This window comes from Carassius gibelio, chromosome B16 (assembly GCF_023724105.1).
Source record: "Carassius gibelio isolate Cgi1373 ecotype wild population from Czech Republic chromosome B16, carGib1.2-hapl.c, whole genome shotgun sequence".
NCBI classification, from domain to species: Eukaryota; Metazoa; Chordata; class Actinopteri; order Cypriniformes; family Cyprinidae; genus Carassius; species Carassius gibelio.
Window position 1 is genome coordinate 31248237 of NC_068411.1, and position 19683 is coordinate 31267919.

The following is a 19683-nucleotide window of genomic DNA, read 5'->3' on the forward strand; positions in this document are numbered from 1 at the left end:
CACGAGCACACACGCACGCGCACACACACACACACTCTCAGAAACAATGAAACATGTAACACGTATCGTTCTACGTAACGCTGTTTTATTTGGCACAGAGGTTCGTTACAACCGACTGAAGGAAGAACACAAAATATTTCAGCTGAGAAACTCACGATGACTGGAAGGCAGAGAATAAAACTATTGCGCGAGACGCGAGTTTCTTCAGCTGATGTCGGTAACATCAGGGTAAAGCTACAGGAGCGTTTGGTGCTGAGAAAAGAACAATCCTGAAGGTTAAAGCATCACTTCTCTCATTGGTACAAGCATTTCAAATCAGCATCTACTCGACTAGACAACTTCTCCTAAACAGTAGACATGTTGAGCAATCATTTCATCAGTCTGGAATAGAAAAGAGTCCATTAGATCCTAAAGCAGCACATTCAGAGTCTGAGGTGTTTTCATCATATCACGCTATAAAATCACATCTGGAATGACTGTGAATCCTTATAAACTATCAGCAATCTACTCCTTTAACATCTAACATTTGAATTCTACAGAAAGAGAGAAGAAATAGAAATTAAACGGCAAATAAAACGAATCAAAAGAACAGCAACAGCACTTTAAGAATAACATTAATGAACAATCGTACATCTATTTTGGCAAAATCTCCCAACTTTTCATCCGAGGGAAAATAAATCAGAGTCCTACAAGAGAACTAGTCTTGTATAAAGATTTGGCCTCAGTTTCTAATCTTGTTTTATTTTAGTTTTTACATTTTGGTTTTGTTTGTGTTTCAACAAGAATCAGAGAGTCTTTGAGGTGAATCCTAGAGCGTGTTGTTTTGGTAACTATTCAACAGTGAAGCGTGTGTTAAAGCGTGTGTTATCAAGCACACAGACACACACACATCTTCGGCTTCGGCTTGCTCCGTGTGCTACAGAAGAACAAACACCAGGTTTTTGGTCTCATCTACACTAACCGCTATTTGGCAAGTTCAACTTCAACATCACGAAGAAGCAGATCTTATTTTCGAGTTCAACATATGAAAATATATCTCATATCTGCTAGATCTTATTATTATTAGTTAGAATTTCTAAAATAGAATCTGTGTTTTTGAGGTAATCGTCATCATCAAGTTAATGAGTGCGTTTAGCTTTGGTTAATGGTCAGCTGGTCAGTTTTCTGGTTTAATCCCCTTCATGACTGACAGTGATACAGCAAAACAATATAGAGCACTTATTTAAATATATGTTGGAAACAGTGAAATATATTTAATTGAAATATAATTAAATGAGATATATTTCTGAAATGTAAAATATATTTAGTTTCAACCTTCATATTTTGCAAAATATATTTGGAAAACATTCATTTAGGATGCACACTTTGATGGAATGGCTCGTTATTGTAATATGTAATTTTTTTTTTTTTATTGGAAATTATATTTTTTTCTGATTTATTTTCAAATCTGAATATATTTCTGAATTTATTTTGTTGGTTTGAAATATATTGAGTCAAAATTGATAAATAAATATAATTAAAAAAATATAAAAAAATGGGCAAAAATAAAATGAAATAAAATGTATTTATGTAAAAAAAAAAAAAAAAAAAAATATATATATATATATATATATATATATATATATATATATATATATATATATATATATATTTAATTTTTTTTTGCCATTCCTTTCCATATTTTTGGCACATATTTAAAAATATATATAAAAAAATCTATATTTTTTGCCGTATGGAAAACAATTTTATAAACGGACGGAAAGGAAACATCTGTTTTTGTGGAACATCGCGAAAAGAGAAAAGAGAAGCAGAAGTTCTTTGGACGTCCCTCGACTTTCACAGAAGCTTCGTCTCATCACGAAATCTGAGAAGAGTCTCATAAAACATCAACAGTCACAGCAGAGCTCTGGGAGGTTCTGACGGACCCCAGAGGACCCGTTTGAAGACACGTGTGGATGAGGTAGAGTGTTTTCCCAGCAGCAGCAGGACGGTCAGACGAGGCACGGCTCTGGACACACAGAGAGTTTGTGTGGAGTGGGAGGGGCTTAGTGAAGAGGGCGGGGCTTCAGCTGTACATTTAGTGAATAATGTCCAATCAAACGACACACACCCATCTAATACTATAACAGACTAACTCTTCATCTGTTCAGTCACATAGAACATGTGTTTTTGGTTTAACAGGATAAAGTTCAGTTTGTTATATGTTAGTTCAACTAGCAGAGCTTTGTTTGGAATCTTACTCTTAGCAATATTTCATCAAATGAGTTCTGTTCCAGACCTAGTAAGCTTAGTTGTATTAATCTGTCTTATAAGACATCTAATGACCTTAATTAAGTTGCCTGGTTAAATAAATGTTTTTTTTTAAAGCATCAGATGCCTCCTTTACATTTATGCATTTGGCAGATGCTTGTATATCTAATGAATTCAAGGGATTAATTCCCTGGGAATAGAACCCATGACCTACTGCAATTCTAGAAAGCACTGGGAATAAAGTTTAGGGAATTCTGACCATTCCTCCCAGTTTATGTGTGTGTGTTTGTGCTTACTGTGAAACTCCTAAACACTCCTGTGTGGTGATGCATGATGGTTAGGATGTTGTCTGTGTAGGTCACTCAGGTTTGGGACAGATGCAGCGTGTCGTGTGTGTGTGTGTGTGTGTGTGTGTGTGTGTGTGAGCTCAGTGTAAGGCTTTGGTGAGAGAGAAGCGGTCTCTGTACAGCTGAAGCGGGTGTCTCATCCGGTGCCAGGGTCTGTGTCCGGTGGATGGACAGACTGAGGTTCAATCGTCACCTGACACTGAGGAACGACTGCTGGACGCTCCGCTGCAGAAGCCTGAGGAACACCAGGACAATGCATTACTAATAATTTATCACACATGAGTGTGTTTTATTCTCAAATGCTGAATGGATTATTTTAATTTAAAATGCATTTATTTTATTTATAATACTGTTTTCTTTAATGTTAAAAGTATTTTTTAAACTGATTTTAAACTGATTTATTTTTACATTTTTTAAACCGATTTATTTACTTTAATGTATTTATTGTATAATACTAAAAGTGTTTATTTCAAAGTGTTATTGTTCTATAATGCTAAAAGTATTTGTTAAATTGATTCTAAAATGTTTTTTTCTTTAATATCATTTCTTCATTCTAAAATGCAATTAATCTATAATGCAAAAATGTATTCTAAAATGTATGTATTTTATCATTTTAACATTTTATTCTAAAATGCTTTTAGTCTAAAATGCCAAAAGTATTTTTTATTTATTCTAAAATGCCTTTTCTTTAATGCAAGAATTTTCCTCTATTCTAGAATGTGATTATTTTATATGTTAATGCATTCTAAAATCTATTTAATTTAACACTAAAAGAATTCTGTTTTTATTCTATAATGTTAAAAATATTTATTCAAACATGCATGTGTTCTATATTGCAAAAATATTGTATTTATTTATTCTAAAATGCATTTATTATATAATGGTAAAATCACTGTTTATTTTTTGTCAGTGTAGTCACTTTAATCCGCTCTATATATAAGAGCAGCAGAGGTCCACCTGACGTTCTCTGTGTGAGTCTCATGTCTCTCTAGCTGTGTTCTGATGAGGGAGATGTTCACCTGTGCTGTGAGCTCGATAGCGTCGGCCGCTCGGATGCTGGCTTCTTTAGCTGCGGCGTCTCTCTGAGAAACACTCGGTCCTGCTGAGAGACTCCAGTCACCCGGAGAACCCTTCTGACAGAAGGAGCTGCACACACACACACACACACACACACACACACACACAGAGTCAGAGCGCTGCGTCTGATAATCACAGAATGAGTGACGTGAGAACGACAGACGCACCTGTGCCGATAGCCAAACATCAGGAAGAGAGCGCAGAATATGATGCAGGCCATGCCGATGTGGATCCCCACCACCAGAGCCGTCATGGAGCCCCCATCATCCTGACCACAGTCACACACACTCTCACCCGCTGCACACACACACACACACACATACATATGAAGTCTGTTTTAGAACATGCCTTTGCAATTGTGGAAAATGTGGTAGATCACCCAATAATTACAGGAACTTCACATGAAAAAAGAAAGCATTAATAAAAAGCAGAAGGTGTATTTTGTGTAGAGCAGCTGATAATAAAGATCTGAGTGAAGGTGTTATGAGAGGATGTGTGTTGTACGTCACTGAGGAACTCTGTCTCCATCTAGTGTTCATGACGTCACACTGCAGTTAAATATGAACAGGGATTGATTGGAAGTGCATTAGCATGGTTTAAATCGTACTTATATGACCGCCATCAGTTCGTAGCAGTGAATGAAGATGTATCATATCGATCACAAGTGCAGTATGGAGTACCTCAAGGCTCAGTTCTAGGGCCGCTACTCTTCACGCTTTATATGTTACCCTTGGGAGATATCATCAGGAAACATGGTGTTAGCTTTCACTGTTATGCTGATGATACGCAGCTCTATATTTCCTCGCAGCCCGGTGAAACACACCAATTTGAAAAACTAATGGAATGCATAGTCGATATAAAAAATTGGATGACGAGTAATTTCTTACTGCTAAATTCAGAAAAAACAGAGGTGTTAATCATAGGGCCTAAAAACTCTGCTTGTAATAACCTAGAACACTGTCTAAGACTTGATGGTTGCTCTGTCAATTCTTCGTCATCAGTTAGGAACCTAGGTGTGCTACTTGATCGCAATCTTTCCTTAGAAAGCCACGTTTCTAGCATTTGTAAAACTGCATTTTTCCATCTCAAAAATATATCTAAATTACGGCCTATGCTCTCAATGTCAAATGCAGAAATGTTAATCCATGCATTTATGACTTCAAGGTTAGACTACTGTAATGCTTTATTGGGTGGTTGTTCTGCACGCTTGGTAAACAAACTACAGCTAGTCCAAAATGCAGCAGCAAGAGTTCTTACTAGAACCAGGAAGTATGACCATATTAGCCCGGTCCTGTAAACACTGCACTGGCTCCCTATCAAACATCGTATAGATTTTAAAATATTGCTTATTACTTATAAAGCCCTGAATGGTTTAGCACCTCAGTATTTGAATGAGCTCCTTTTACATTATACTCCTCTACGTCCGCTACGTTCTCAAAACTCAGACAATTTGATAATACCTAGAATATCAAAATCAACTGCGGGCGGCAGATCCTTTTCCTATTTGGCGCCTAAACTCTGGAATAACCTACCTAACATTGTTCGGGAGGCAGACACACTCTTGCAGTTTAAATCTAGATTAAAGACCCATCTCTTTAACCTGGCATACACATAACATACTAATATGCTTTTAATATCCAAATCCGTTAAAGGATTTTTAGGCTGCATTAATTAGGTAAACCGGAACCGGAAACACTTCACATAACACCGTACTTTCTACATCATTAGAAGAATGGCATCTACGCTAATATTTGTCTGTTTCTCTCTTGTTCCGAGGTCACCGTGGCCACCAGATCCAGTCTGTGTCCAGATCAGAGGGTCACTGCAGTCACCCGGATCCAGTACGTATCCAGACCAGATGGTGGATCAGCACCTAGAAAGGACCTCTACTGCCCTGAAAGACAGCGGAGACCAGGACAACTAGAGCCCCAGATACAGATCCCCTGTAAAGACCTTGTCTCAGAGGAGCACCAGGACAAGACCACAGGAAACAGATGATTCTTCTGCACAATCTGACTTTGCTGCAGCCTGGAATTGAACTACTGGTTTCGTCTGGTCAGAGGAGAACTGGCCCCCCAACTGAGCCTGGTTTCTCCCAAGGTTTTTTTCTCCATTCTGTCACCGATGGAGTTTCGGTTCCTTGCCGCTGTCGCCTCTGGCTTGCTTAGTTGGGGTCACTTCATCTACAGCGATATCATTGACTTGATTGCAAATAAATGCACAGACACTATTTCAACTGAACAGAGATGACATCAATGAATTCAATGATGAACTGCCTTTAACTATCATTTTGCATTATTGAGACACTGTTTTCCAAATGAATGTTGTTCAGTGCTTTGGCGCAATGTATTTTGTTTAAAGCACTATATAAATAAAGGTGATTGATTGATTGATTGATTGAATTGAATTGAACTTTCACTCAAAAAAAAAAAAAAAAAAATTTTTTAGTTCTAGCCAAAAATATTAGAAATGAACCAGATCAGCATGACATCTTTGATTTAAATGGATCTATTTTGAAATCTGTTTGTTGAATCCCTTTGAGTTTAATTATTGTTTGTGGATATGATCTGCAGATGATGAATGTGAAGCGTCACCTGCTGCCTCTTTCCCGCTCTTTTCAGTCTCAGCCAATGAGACGAGCCGTTTGTTGCCAATGCTATCACCGTTCCCGTTGAAGGCTATGAGCTGGATCTCATACACCGCTGACGCTTCTGCAGAGACACACACTGACCGTTAGACTGACACGTGTGTGTGTGTGTGTGTGTGTGCTGACCCAGGCTAGAGATGGTGTGTGTGTGTGTACTGACCCAGGTTGGAGATGGTGTGTGTGTTGATGTGTGTGAGTGTGTGTGTGTGTGTGTGTGTGTGTGTACTGACCCAGGTTGGAGATGGTGTGTGTGTTGATGTGAGCGGGGAATCGCTCCTGGTGTCTGAACTCTTGCTGTGGAAGCTTGCGGAGAGAGAGTGTGTATCCCTCCACTCGACCGGCTTTAGCTGGAAGCTCCCAGAACACCTGCATCGCTGTGCTGTTCAGAACCTTGGAGAAGAAGCTGGGCATCGTGGGAACTGAGACCGACACAGACAGAGGAGTGAGATTAGTGTACAGCAAACGTTATCAGACTGCTTTGGTCAGCTTTTAGCAAACGCACACACACACACACACACATATTATCAGTCCTGTACGCATGTGAACTCTTACCGGCTCCGTGTGTGGTGGCGATGACGCTGTCGGACTGCTGACTGGCTCCCAGCGGTGAATACGCTTTCACATAGATGGAGAAGGTGGTGGAGGCCTCCAGGTTCGTGAAGTCGTGCTGAAACGTGTCTTTGCTCACGGCTTCCTGAAGCTCGCTGCTGTCCGGCTCTGAAAGCACACACACATCAGTCTGGAGTCGGCGTCTGAGTCTGAAGGTCTCAGTGTGTCTCTCTCGTCTCACCGCCCAGCTTCCGGATGTGCAGCACGTATCCGATGATGCCGTCCGTCACGTGTGTGTCCGGCTGTGTCCAGCGCACCCGTAGAGAAGGTGGACAGCGGCGTGACCGTCAGGTCCTGAGGGGCTTCTGGGAGATCGAGGGACGGAGAGACGGCGAGACGAGCGCTGGCCTGGTTGGTTCCTGCGCTGTTCTCCGCGATGCACTGATAGATGGCTTCATCTTCAGCCGTGATGCGTGTCACCGCCAGCGTGCTGCAGATCAACACAAGAGATCACTTACACTCACATCTGATCAAAACTCACTGTCACACACCGTCTCTGTCTCTGATTGAGTTCAGAGTGTTTTATCCAGTCAGAGATCTTTTAGTGTCCTTGTACAAGCGTTCAGCTTCAAATCTCGATTAATTTTGATCAAGAAAAGGTCAGAATAACTGCAGTAATATTTCCAGATGAACTCTTACTGGACTGAAGCAGATGATTGAAGTTAGATTATTACTGTATATGTCAGGTTTTTATGCAGGCTCTGACCTGTTGTTGTTGGTGAGTTTGACGTGGTCTCCAGGCGTGAGGAGCTTGCCGTTCTTCAGCCAGATGAGATGTGGATCAGGAACACCTTGAGCCTGACAGGTGAAGACGACACTGCTGCCCGCAGGCTTCGACACGGACTGAGGCCACTGCAGGAACTCTGGAGGAGCTGAGCGTCACACACACACACACACACACACACACACACACACACACACACACACACACACACACACACACACACACACAGACAGACACACACACACACACACACACAGACACACAGACACAAATATGAAGCTGCAGTTGTGAAACAAAGACATTTATGTCTTAGAATGAGTAATTTGCATCATTCTGTGTCTAATGAATGTAAAAAAATTTTATCTCTTCCTAATTATGGACTAAAATCATTAATACTGTATTATGTTTCATTTAGTGATATATTTTGAAAAGCATTAATGTGTTGAGCATGACAAACATCAGAGGTTATATTTCTATAAATAGTGAATTTATGCTGCTACTTCTGTGTTTTTGTCCTAAAATCATCCCATTCGGCTCTTTCTGGTCCATTAATCCAGACACACACACACACACACACATCATCTCCTGCAGGCCTGCTGAATTGAGGTCAGGGGTCAGGGGTCAGAGGTTATCCGTCACCCAGACACAATTATTCCTCCCCCTCCGCCTTGCTTTCTTCTATTATCCATCCGTCCGTCCCACTCAAACACAAAACAATTCCTACAGCACACTACAATACTGTCAAATACTGTAGTAAGAAACACCAAATAAAAGAAAAAGTGCTGTAAAATACTCCTGTAAAAAATCTTAACATATTCCACAGCGCTATAAAACAATAAAATATTCAACAGCACGGTAAAATACTGTAGTAAATCACCACATACTACTCCACAGTGCTGTAACACACTGAACTGTATTGTGAGTGTCACACACGTGATCTCCAGTGTGTGTGGCTTTACTTCATTCAGTTCCTGTGCACTTCTCGTCTTTTATCTTTATTAAATATGATATAGCAGAAGATGATTTTAATAAACCACACAAACACTCGTCTGTGTCTCTCCATCTGGCTGTCGTGTGTGTGTGTGTGTGTGTGTGTGTCACAGCTGCTGCTCACACCAGTCGAGCTCACCAGACCATCTACAAGCCCCTCCCATATGCTAATGAGGCAAGAGGTGACCTGGGTTTTTAATGTTGTGGGGGGTCAGAGTTCAGAGGTCACAGTCAAAGCCCTTTGTTCATGTCTCGCTGCTCTTATAGAGAATAGAGTCTGTGTGTGTAAATGAAGCCGGGACTCTGGTTAGCTGTTGTTCAGTATCCTGGAGTTAGTCATGAACATCTTCACATGTTGGAGTTGGAAATAAGCAGATTTTCTAATGTGTGACACTAAACTGAGCTGAACTCCAGATCTGATTTGTGTGTGTGATGGTGTGTGTGTGTGTTGTACCCTGCACCACCAGTCGTCCCAGTGCGGTTCTCCTCATCCTGGTTCCGGGTCGGTTAGCAGAGCAGACGTACACACCTGAGTGCTGCAGAGACACGTCTGAGATGATGAGGTTACCTGTGCCCAACACCTGGATGCCCTCCACGCCGATGGAGCGACCGTCTGACACACACACACACACACGGTCCAGAAATTGAAAGTTGTAATAACTTAAATATATTACAATTAATATAAGTTTAAGGATTGCAGAAGTTTTAAGAGCTGCATATTTTTCAAGATTTCTTTTTTTTTTTTTTACCAATAATTTTGCATGACTTTTTCAGTCATATTTACTCACAATTTCTATATTTAATATTTTTGAGCTTGACAAAGAGGTATTTTTAGATTAGATTAATTTCCATGAGTTTTCCGGGTCTAGGAATCACACTTTTTAAGTGAGTCTTCCTCATATTATTTCCAGGAACATCAGAATCTGGTTCTTCAAAGAACAAAAACAGTTGCATCACAATCGACACTAATAATCACTGCTCTTTACAGTTCTGTTATAGTTGCATTACATTTATTGATACAGTTGTGTTATAGTTAATGTTATAGTCATTGTTATCATTATAGTTATTGTTATAGTTGTTATTACAGTTATTCTTAAAGTCATTGTTATGTTTGTTTTCATCAATAGTAATAAAGTAATATAAACATAGTAATATATTATAGTATAGTAATTGTTAGTTATTATTGCTATTATTATCGTTATAGTAATACTGATAGTTATTGTTATCATTACAGTAAGTGTCACTATTGATATAGTTATCATTAACATTACAGTAAATATCGTTATAATAATTATCGTTGTCGATATAGTTATTGTTATCGTTATAGTAATTAGCGTTATTGACAGTTGTCAATACAGTTATCATTATTGTTATATTTGCTGTTATAGTAATTATCATTATTGTTATTGCTATAGTTCTTACTGTTATCATTATTATTATCATTATATTATTGTTATCATTAGAAATAGCTATCATTTTCATTCTTCAAAGACATCGAGTTGTTGAGTGTGTGAATTGAAACGAGATCTTTTAAGTTTGAGTTACTTTTGTTGTTTTAGGCGAGTTTAGCTCATTTTGTAATCTTGAGCTGATAATTAGATTTTTTTTACCCAGCCTGCTCCAGGACACGATGGGCCGCGGGTTTCCAGTGGCGATGCACTCCAGGATGGCGGTCTGGTGAATGTTCAGAGTGAGATTCTGCGGCCCAGAGAGAATCACCGGCTCCTTATAGAGACGATTAGCTGCGACTGAGACAGAGACAGATGATTCAGAGATGCTCAGGGGTTCAGATCGTATCATCAGGTCTCAGCTCTACCTGTGACTGACAGCTGGGCCTCGTGGCTGTAGCGAGTGTTTGCGATGTTTTTAGCGACGCATCGGTAGCTGCCACTGTCAGCCTGACACACACCTGTGATGTGCAGGATACCGTTGGGCAGGAGAGTGTACCTGAACACACACACACACACACACACACACACTCAAAGTCAGATTAAACGTTATCTACGTTAACGCCAAAAGCAGTTAAAATTTTAGGAAAAAATTTTAAACCACGTACACAAAGTCAAATGTCCATACATTGCAAGTTGTAAGTTCTGTTCAATATATTCAATATATTCTTAGTGTTTGTTTCAGTCTTTATTCGTGTATGAGAGTGTGTGTTTAACCTGTTATCATCAGCGTTGAGAGTCGTTCTGTTTCTTTCCCAGGTGATGTTGGCCTCTGGGACGCCGCTGACGGCGCAGTGAAATCGAGCGACACCGCCCTCGTCCACGCTCATGGATTCTGGGTGCGTGTGGAACTTGGGAAGTGCTGAGAGAGAAGACAAATGAGTTACAGATGCTCAAATCACTCCAGATACAGACCCTAAACCCCTCTAAAGCCATCAGCAGACCAGAGACCACATTAGGCTGGTTTGAGCAGGTGTATCAATTAAAACTCTAGGAGAAGCTATTCAAGATATCACAGTGCTTTTACTTTCTGAAGCGTGTTTGCATCACTCACAGGCCAGCTGCACGTGTGCTTTGCGGCTGATGAGCAGCCCGTATCTGTTCTGTGCTGCACAGTCGTACTCTCCCGCGTCACTCTCATCTCCATCACGCCGTTTCTGGAAGCTCCGGATCAGGAGCGTCCCGTTATCCAGCACGGCTGCTCTGGCTCCCAGAGGAACGGGAACACCGTTCCGCCGCCAGGTGATGGTGATAGGCCCCTCCCCCTCTACCTGACAGTCCAGCATGAGGGGGCGGTCCCTCACTGCGATGACATCACTGGGTTCTTTGATGAAGGCCAACTCTGAAGCTCCACCCAAACCTGATGGACCACAGTTGGAGATTGTGATGATGAGGAATAAATCACAGAGAGACATGCGTCTGAGTTATCAGAACTTACAAAAATTCATGATGATGATTATGATGAAGGTGGTGATGATGATGATGATGATGAAGCATCACGAGAGATGATGAAACCTTGATGGAGGAAAACTGTTAGTCACATAACATTAGATATAACATAATGCAGTAAAACCGATACAGAACCAAATAAAATACTCAAGCAAAGTTTAATAATCAGATATCAGATTAGTTATTTTAAAATTCAGTATTTTTAATTTCATACATTTACTATAAAAAAGTTGTTTTCCTCAGTATTTTTATCTTGCTTTCCAGCACAAATATACATTTTCTTAAATCTAGATATACACAAACATAACATGTGTGCTAATGTTTTTGGAATGGGGTGGAAAATGTAAAAAAATCTAGGAAAGTTTCAACTGCTCTTTTGTGACCCCACTTGCAGACAAGTTCTTGTTTTAAACATAAAAAAACTGATACGCAATAACAAACGGAAACAAAATGTTTATCCAGTTGTTACCATTTTTTACAGGTAAAATTACACTTACATTAAGTATAAGAAAGTGTTATGAGAAGTATATAGGAAGTGTTAAATGAGGTTATTGTTATTAGCTGTTGACATGGAAATGTGGGCTTTTGTTTCTTCTGGGTCTAAGCTCAGCTCTTTTGATACTATCAATCGTTTTATCTTTTTGAGTTGATTGATGAAGTATGTTGGTAGTAAGGGAACAGCTGGTTTTCATCCTATCATAAGGAAAGATCGTTTTTTTCTGTAGCCATTGATGATATTTCCTCTGTCTCTGCTGCATGTACATGTGGGGTGCAGCAGGGTTCTGTTTTAGGCCCTGTTTTGTTCTCACTCTGTCTTCTTCCTTTAACCAAGATCTTTTGTAGGCATCAAATATCATACCATTTTCATGCAGGTGATATACAGCTTTAGCTTCCAATGAAACTAGATTAGATCTTATCTCTCCAGTATCTGTTTGATTGTCAAGTTAAAATTTGGATGGCAGATCATTTTTTACAACTAAACGAAGTGTTGTTTTGGGACAGCCTCAACATGCTGCTATCCCTTCCAAAACCCTGTAATACTGTAGGCACTTGTGCTCAGAATTTGGGAATTAGTTTAACTTTCAAAATTGATAAACAGATTGAATTTCAGTTGTTAAATCAGCATTGTTTTAGCTGTAGTAATGATATCTGCTAAATTTCAACAAGATTGGACTACTACTGTTATTCATTGTACTAAGTGATCACATTCTTGTTTATCTTGCCTCCAGATGATCCAAAATTCTGCATCAAGACTTTTCCCCCAGAGATTGTTCATTATAGTTATCGATATAATTGACATATATTTTTTTCTCGTTATAACAATAAAAACTGACCTCAAACACTGAGTAAAACCACTAAAAAATGTTAAACTCCATGAAGTGCGATTGAAGAGTTGAGATGCAAAATAAACAGGTGCCATTTTAAATGGACTCAAACACACACTTGCATCAGTAGATGGTGTTTGTCTTGTGCTTGAGTTGCTGATGTGATGGAGGAAAGGCTGGTTGGATTTCGAGCATCTTAAAAGAAAGTGATTCATCTCCACTGAACTTAAACTTGACTTTGGGTCGCCTGATTGATGGCTCTTTCAGAAGCACTCACACAAACACACACAAAAGCCCAAAACAGCCACACAATGCGACCCCACCCCACCCCCCCAAAAACACACCCTCCAGATCTGCCCCAGCCCATCATTCCTGCCCCATCTGAAGAGCCATCTGCCCCTCCTCCGCCCCGTGGCGCAGCGCGAGGGTGACTTTCCCATGCCACCGCATCAGTCAAACGTGCCGCACGCCGCCCCTCGCAGCTGCCAAACACACAACAAAACACCCCGGTCACACTTGAACTTGAACGAGCTTGCACGGAAAAACCAGACTCATGCACTTCTGTGCTCGTCCTGGCATCTGGACCAGAGTCTGACCTCAGAACATGAGCCAGGTCTCCTCAGACCAGATAACCATCAGTCTGTCCCTCAGACTCTCTCAGACAGGAATTAAACACAAACCTTATCAAATTCTCACATAGGATCCCGAGAGCAGCTTCTGCCTGGAATCATGGGACTTAATAGACAATCCAGAGAATGCTAACTATAACTATAAAGATAACTAATAACAATAACTAAAACAATAACTATAATAATAACTATATAACTATATTTGTGTCCACACAAACATACGATAACTATAACAAAAACTATAACTATAATCATAACAACAATAATTACAATTATAACAACAATAATTATTAGCGTCCGTCAACACCAACAGATGATAACTATAACAATAACTATGATCATAGTGATTAGTATAATTATAAATATGAAGATTACTATAACTATATTAACATCCAAACGAACAGATGATAACTATAATGATAACTACAATCTAGGACTGCACAATTAATCAAGTTTCGTATCTCGATTACAATTACGGACACAACATTTACGTAATCGGTCAAAGTCGCAATGAATTGTTGAAAGTCCACTTATGCTATTCTGCACGCTTAAAATGTTTTTCTTTCTACATGTTATCTTAAAGGTTTTTCAATTGTTTTAGTTTTAGTATAACATTATAATACCATTCATCTTTTTTTATATAATTTAAAGAAGAAACCAATCCGATGTATAGTTGACGTTTGAGGCTTAATACTATAGTAAAGCACTTAAAGTTTCTCAGTTTGTTTATTTTTATATAAAAATACAAACAATGTTATAAAGATCATTCAATGTAAATTGTGATAATCGTAATTAATAATCGCAATTAAAAGTTCAAGAAAATAAACAAAAATTATGATTTTTGTCATAATCGTGCAGCCCTACTACAATCATATCAATACTCATATACTTTACAGTCAGACGGATAGTGAATGTACGGTATCCCACAATGCAACACACTTTGATCATTATGATATTTACAAATATAAATACAATAACTATAACTATATTAACATTCACACAGACGAGAACTATAACAATAACTATATCGATAATCATAAATCATCAACTTTTATCATAACGTTATATAAAAATATAAATACAATACTATAAATATACACATAAATATAATAAATTATAATAAATCATAATAAATACATTTATATTTATTTATATATAAATAAATATAAATGAATTAAATACAATACATATAATTTAAAATAATAATAAAAATAAGAAAATTACTTATAATAAATATATTTAATTAATAAATGTATATTTATTTAAATATAAATATCTAAATAAATATAAATATATTTACAGACTTAAAGTTTAAGGCACTTTAATGCAAACTTTAATAAAACCATGAAAAGTCTGATTTAAGAGCTGAATTAACCAGCACATTGCTGTTGAACACTATAGAGTGTGCACTATGCAGTAAGTGTATTATGGTTAGGCCCAGAACTGTGCTGGATCAGTTTCAGTGATGCTTGCTACATGAACTCAAGCTCCAGAGACTAATTTTGAATGCTTTAGTGTTTGAATGAGACAGGCTGAATGAGACCCCCCCCCCCCCCGCCCCCTACCAACACACTGTGACCTCAGATCCTAAAGGTCATGAGAGAATCCGCCGCTCCTCCTCCCAATTTCTTCATTGTCTCTGGAGTGGCCGTGAACTTCAGCCGCCAATAAACACGTCAAGAACACATTAATGCCGTCTCTGTGGCATCTGCTGCTCAGACGAACACATCTGAATGTCAAATATCCGTCTGTGTGACCATGTGACCCGACGACAGAACCACACTCATTTATGAGGAAAACTGCATCACAGGCTGTAGTCAACTGTGTCGAATCTATTAGTGAAACATCACAGATCCACTCAATCCAATAACACTGATCACTAGAACACACCATCAAGCATCAACAGTACCACTTTTATGCTTTTTGAATGTGTAAAATTGTTAATACTTGCATTACCAATGTATATAATATTGGTATTACTGTGCAAATATCATAATGTATGAATATGGTATTGATTTAAGTAAGATCAAATTTATTTGTACATTACTTTTCAAATTATTTCACAGCTTCTTTATAGAAAATATCATGATGTTAATGTTTATATCATCTTAATATCTTCATGCATTATAATTGCATTTATCATATTAAAGCTGTTTTCATAAATATGCAACAATTCACAAGTTTAGGCTAAGTATGATTTAAAAAAAATGAATTAACACTTTTATTCATCTAGGATGCATTAAATTGATCAAAAGTGACAAAATAGACACTTAATGAAATAAAATATATCAAATGTAGAGCAGCACAACTGTTTTCATCATTGTTAATAATCAGAAATGAACCTGAAGACTGGAGGAATGATGCTGAAAATACAGCTGCACATTACAGAAATAAATTACACGTTAACACAGATTCACACAGAAAACAGATGATTTACATTAGAATAATATTTAACAATTTTTACAGTATTTACAGTATCTTTCAGAAACATCAGGCTAAATAATCTGAATTATTCCAAACTTTCATCCAGCAGTGAGAGTCACATGGATCATGATGTGATTCCCAGACTTTATTCTGTGTGTTTTGAGAGTTTATTGTCAAGGTGAGGATGGAGTGAACGAGTGTGTTGAGTCTGATAGAGTCGTCTGAACTCAGAGTCTGTCCTGATTCTTCACGCTTTCAGACTCTCAGCGGGAGAATCCAGCATCTAATGAGACTTACAGCGGCTCGTCTGTCTCAATTAACACTCATTAATGAAAGTGAGACATCAAAACTATGAGTACTGCTGTTTGTGTGACTGATATTCTATCATATGCACACTTCATATTATGCTTGTGTCAGAGAGAGAGAGAGAGAGAGAGAGAGAGAGAGAGAGAGAGAGAGAGAGAGAGTGTGTGTGTCTTCAGTAACAAATTATCATATTCATGAAACTGATCTGGTTCCCACAGTGCTGAATAGATTCTGGTGCTAATTAGGAAAATGAATCCATCGCTGCTCACGTGTGTGTGTGTTCCAGACACACACGCTAACACACACACACACACACACACACACACACACTAACACACACACACACACACACACAAGGTTTGACCACAGACGGTGTAGATCTTTTGGATTAACCCTGTGACCCTGTGCGGCCTGTGTGTGTGTGTGTGTGTGTGTGTGTGTGTGTGTTCAGCAGCTGCTGAGCTGGATTACTGGCCCTTATAATGAGATCTCAATCAAACCCCCACCCAGTCTGACCCCGACCCTAAAGGCCCAGTCTTATGAAAATGAGGGTCAGGTCAAAGGTCAGGGTCAATGTCTGCTTCAGGTCTGTCTGTCTCACTCTCATGAACATGAACTTCAGCAGAAGCTCCTGCAGTGACTCTGAATCGTCTGAATCATTCTGGATTCAAACGCAATATTGAAATTATAAAGAAATTGCATATAAATCGGTGGTGCACCAACCAATCAATGAAAAGCAATGAAGGGAAATAATCAACAATGGAAGTAATTATTGATTGTTCTGGATATACATATCACTCAATATTTTAAAGGAGAACAACAGACAACACACATTGCATAAAATATCTGGATTGTATTAACTAATGACAGCTAATTGAACTCTTTAAAGTCTTAATGAATGACTCTGTTAATAATACAAGACTCATTTGCATATGAGCAGCAATATTCACATTATGAGAGACTGAATCAATGAAATGAACTGTGTTATTAGTTGTAAACTATTATACCGATATTTACCAAAACATCAATAAACCAAAATCAGTCAAACAACAAAGCATCACTGCTGACAGAGATGAAGGAGGTCTGAGGAGAGAAAGAGTAAAAGCAGAGACTCACCTGAGACTGTGATGAGCAGCAGCAGCGCTGAGAGTTTCATCATTATTCCTGATGTCTGGATGATGGTTTATGAACTCATGACGGATCAAATCAAACTCGAATATTCCTCAGTGCTCCAGATACTCCTCACGTTATTCCTCTCAGAGTCACTGAGCGTGTGTGAGAATCAGCAGCTCTGTTGACACTCTCAGACTCCAGCTGGGGCGGGGCCACGAGTCACCAGCCAATCAGAGAGCAGCTGGAGACAAGCACACGCCCTTTACACAAGGTACCGGTGTCCAGCACAATACTACAGATCAGATGATAATACCATGATGGTTCCTGCTGGAAATGGGTATGTCTTTATCTTAGAGTTAAATTTTTTTAATAAATAGGCTAAATTTATTCAGACACCTTCAACATTTCTCACATTACATCACAGTTTATTCACTAGAGTTATATATGACAAGAACAAAATCATCATGATAATGTCAGATTAGAAAGGTGAAATTTAAGCTGTTAAATTTAAGTACACAAGTAGATAATACCAATTTAGGTCAAACAATTACCAAGCAATGCTTAATTTAGTTTAGCCTGTGTTGTTAAAAGTTTGCATTAGCATTAGAAAAAAATGACTGAGCAAAACCAGATAAGGTCAAAGTGTCTAAGTGTCTAAGTGTTGGATCCAAAATTTTACTGGTAGTCCACTGTATGATGAATTTTTTGAGTATAATGTCACAGTTCACTTTATTTTGCTGTCCTAACTTACACAAATGAACTATAGTGTCCTGCACTCGCTAGTAAAAAATAAATACAATCTGGTTTCGATCAGATGTTAAGAGCACATCATTTGTAATTCTAAGAACAGTTTCAGAACAATGATACGCTCTAAATCCTGACTGGGAAGCAAAATAGATATAATTTTCTTCTATAGTAGTAAGGATACTACCTTTTCTAGGGACTCTTTTGAGTCAAGTTGTGTTTTTTAATGAGAGTAATAATAACATAAGCCTAATAACAGGTTCTGGACATATCCTAATGACAATGACAAATTTAAAATAGTCAGAAGAAGATCTGTGACTTCTGGAAGCACCTCTTTTAGGAGCTTATGCTTAGGGTCCAAACTCTCTCAGCAGCATCTCTTTGGAATCAGATGGAAGTCAAAATTGTATTTTGCTGCGTGTCTCACTTTCAGTTGTTTTAGCAGTTCAAAAATATTAAATTCTCTCTCTACAAAGTACTTTGCTGGATCTTTCTGAATAAATACAAACTCCCCTTCATCCTTCATTTATGAGCTGATTTTTTAGTCTTTGATTTTCTCAATTCTCCTCACTGTATATCTCAGCTAAAAGATTTATTCTCAAGTATCAATTTTCCCTTGTCAGGAAAGAAGATACAGGTCCTTCATGAAAGCCTCTTTGCCCAAAGTCAAGCTTAACCACATTGAGCAAATTTTGTCATCTTTCTAATCAGAAAACATATATCTAAGTGAGACCTTTTGTCTTTATTAGGACATTTAAACTTTGCCATGTGCATTATTCCCCAAAGGCAGTGCATTTATCTTTAAACTATTGCAGTCATCAAAATCTGTTTGTGCATGATTTAATTAGTTTAGATGAAGGATGTCAGTCTGATCTAGTATTTTGGACCACTTTACACATATATAATATAATATGGAATGAGCCAGCCAATGTGTGTATGTGAAAAAGTCAAGTCTAAAATTTTGTATGTTCCTGGTGAAATATATATATATTTTTAAAAGTATTACATTTTGTGTGTATAAATATTTAGTTGTTGTGAATCAATGGTGTGCATTTAATTTATTTTCCTTCATTAGTATTAGGCATTGTTAAGGACTTCAATTGGGCAACTTTAAAGATTATTTTTGAATGAAATATCTGGAAAAATGACAAAAGTTATTGCCCTTTGTATTATTGACAAACTCTGTTCCTATTGAGACTGTGACGCTGCTTTGACAGAATCAGTATTGTATGAAGTGCTTTATGAATAAAGGTAACTTGACGTGTGTGTTTGTGTTTGTGTGTGTTAGTGCATTTGTGTGTGTGTGTGTGTGTGTGTGTGAGTGTGTGTGTGTGTGTTAGTGCATTAGTGTGTGTGTGTGTGTGTGTGCTCTTGTTTTTGTGTCATATCAGGACACAACTCTGTATAATGACATGGGTATGACACAGGTATTACAAGGAGAGGGTTCTTATGAGGACATAACCCATGTCCCCATTTTTCAAAACACTTATAAATCATACAGAATGAGTTTTTTTGAGAAAGTAAAAATGCACAAAGTTTCCTGTGAGGGTTAGGGTTAGGTGTAGGGTTGGTGAAGGGCCATAGAATATACAGTTTGTACA

At 38.2% G+C, this 19683-nt stretch overlaps 1 pseudogene; it reads right to left on the reverse strand.

The window, feature by feature from the left end:
• Positions 1 to 1687: 1687 nt before the first annotated feature.
• Positions 1688 to 17470, reverse strand: LOC127975299 (immunoglobulin superfamily DCC subclass member 3-like; annotated as a pseudogene).
• Between the last annotated feature and the right edge of the window lie 2213 nt (positions 17471 to 19683).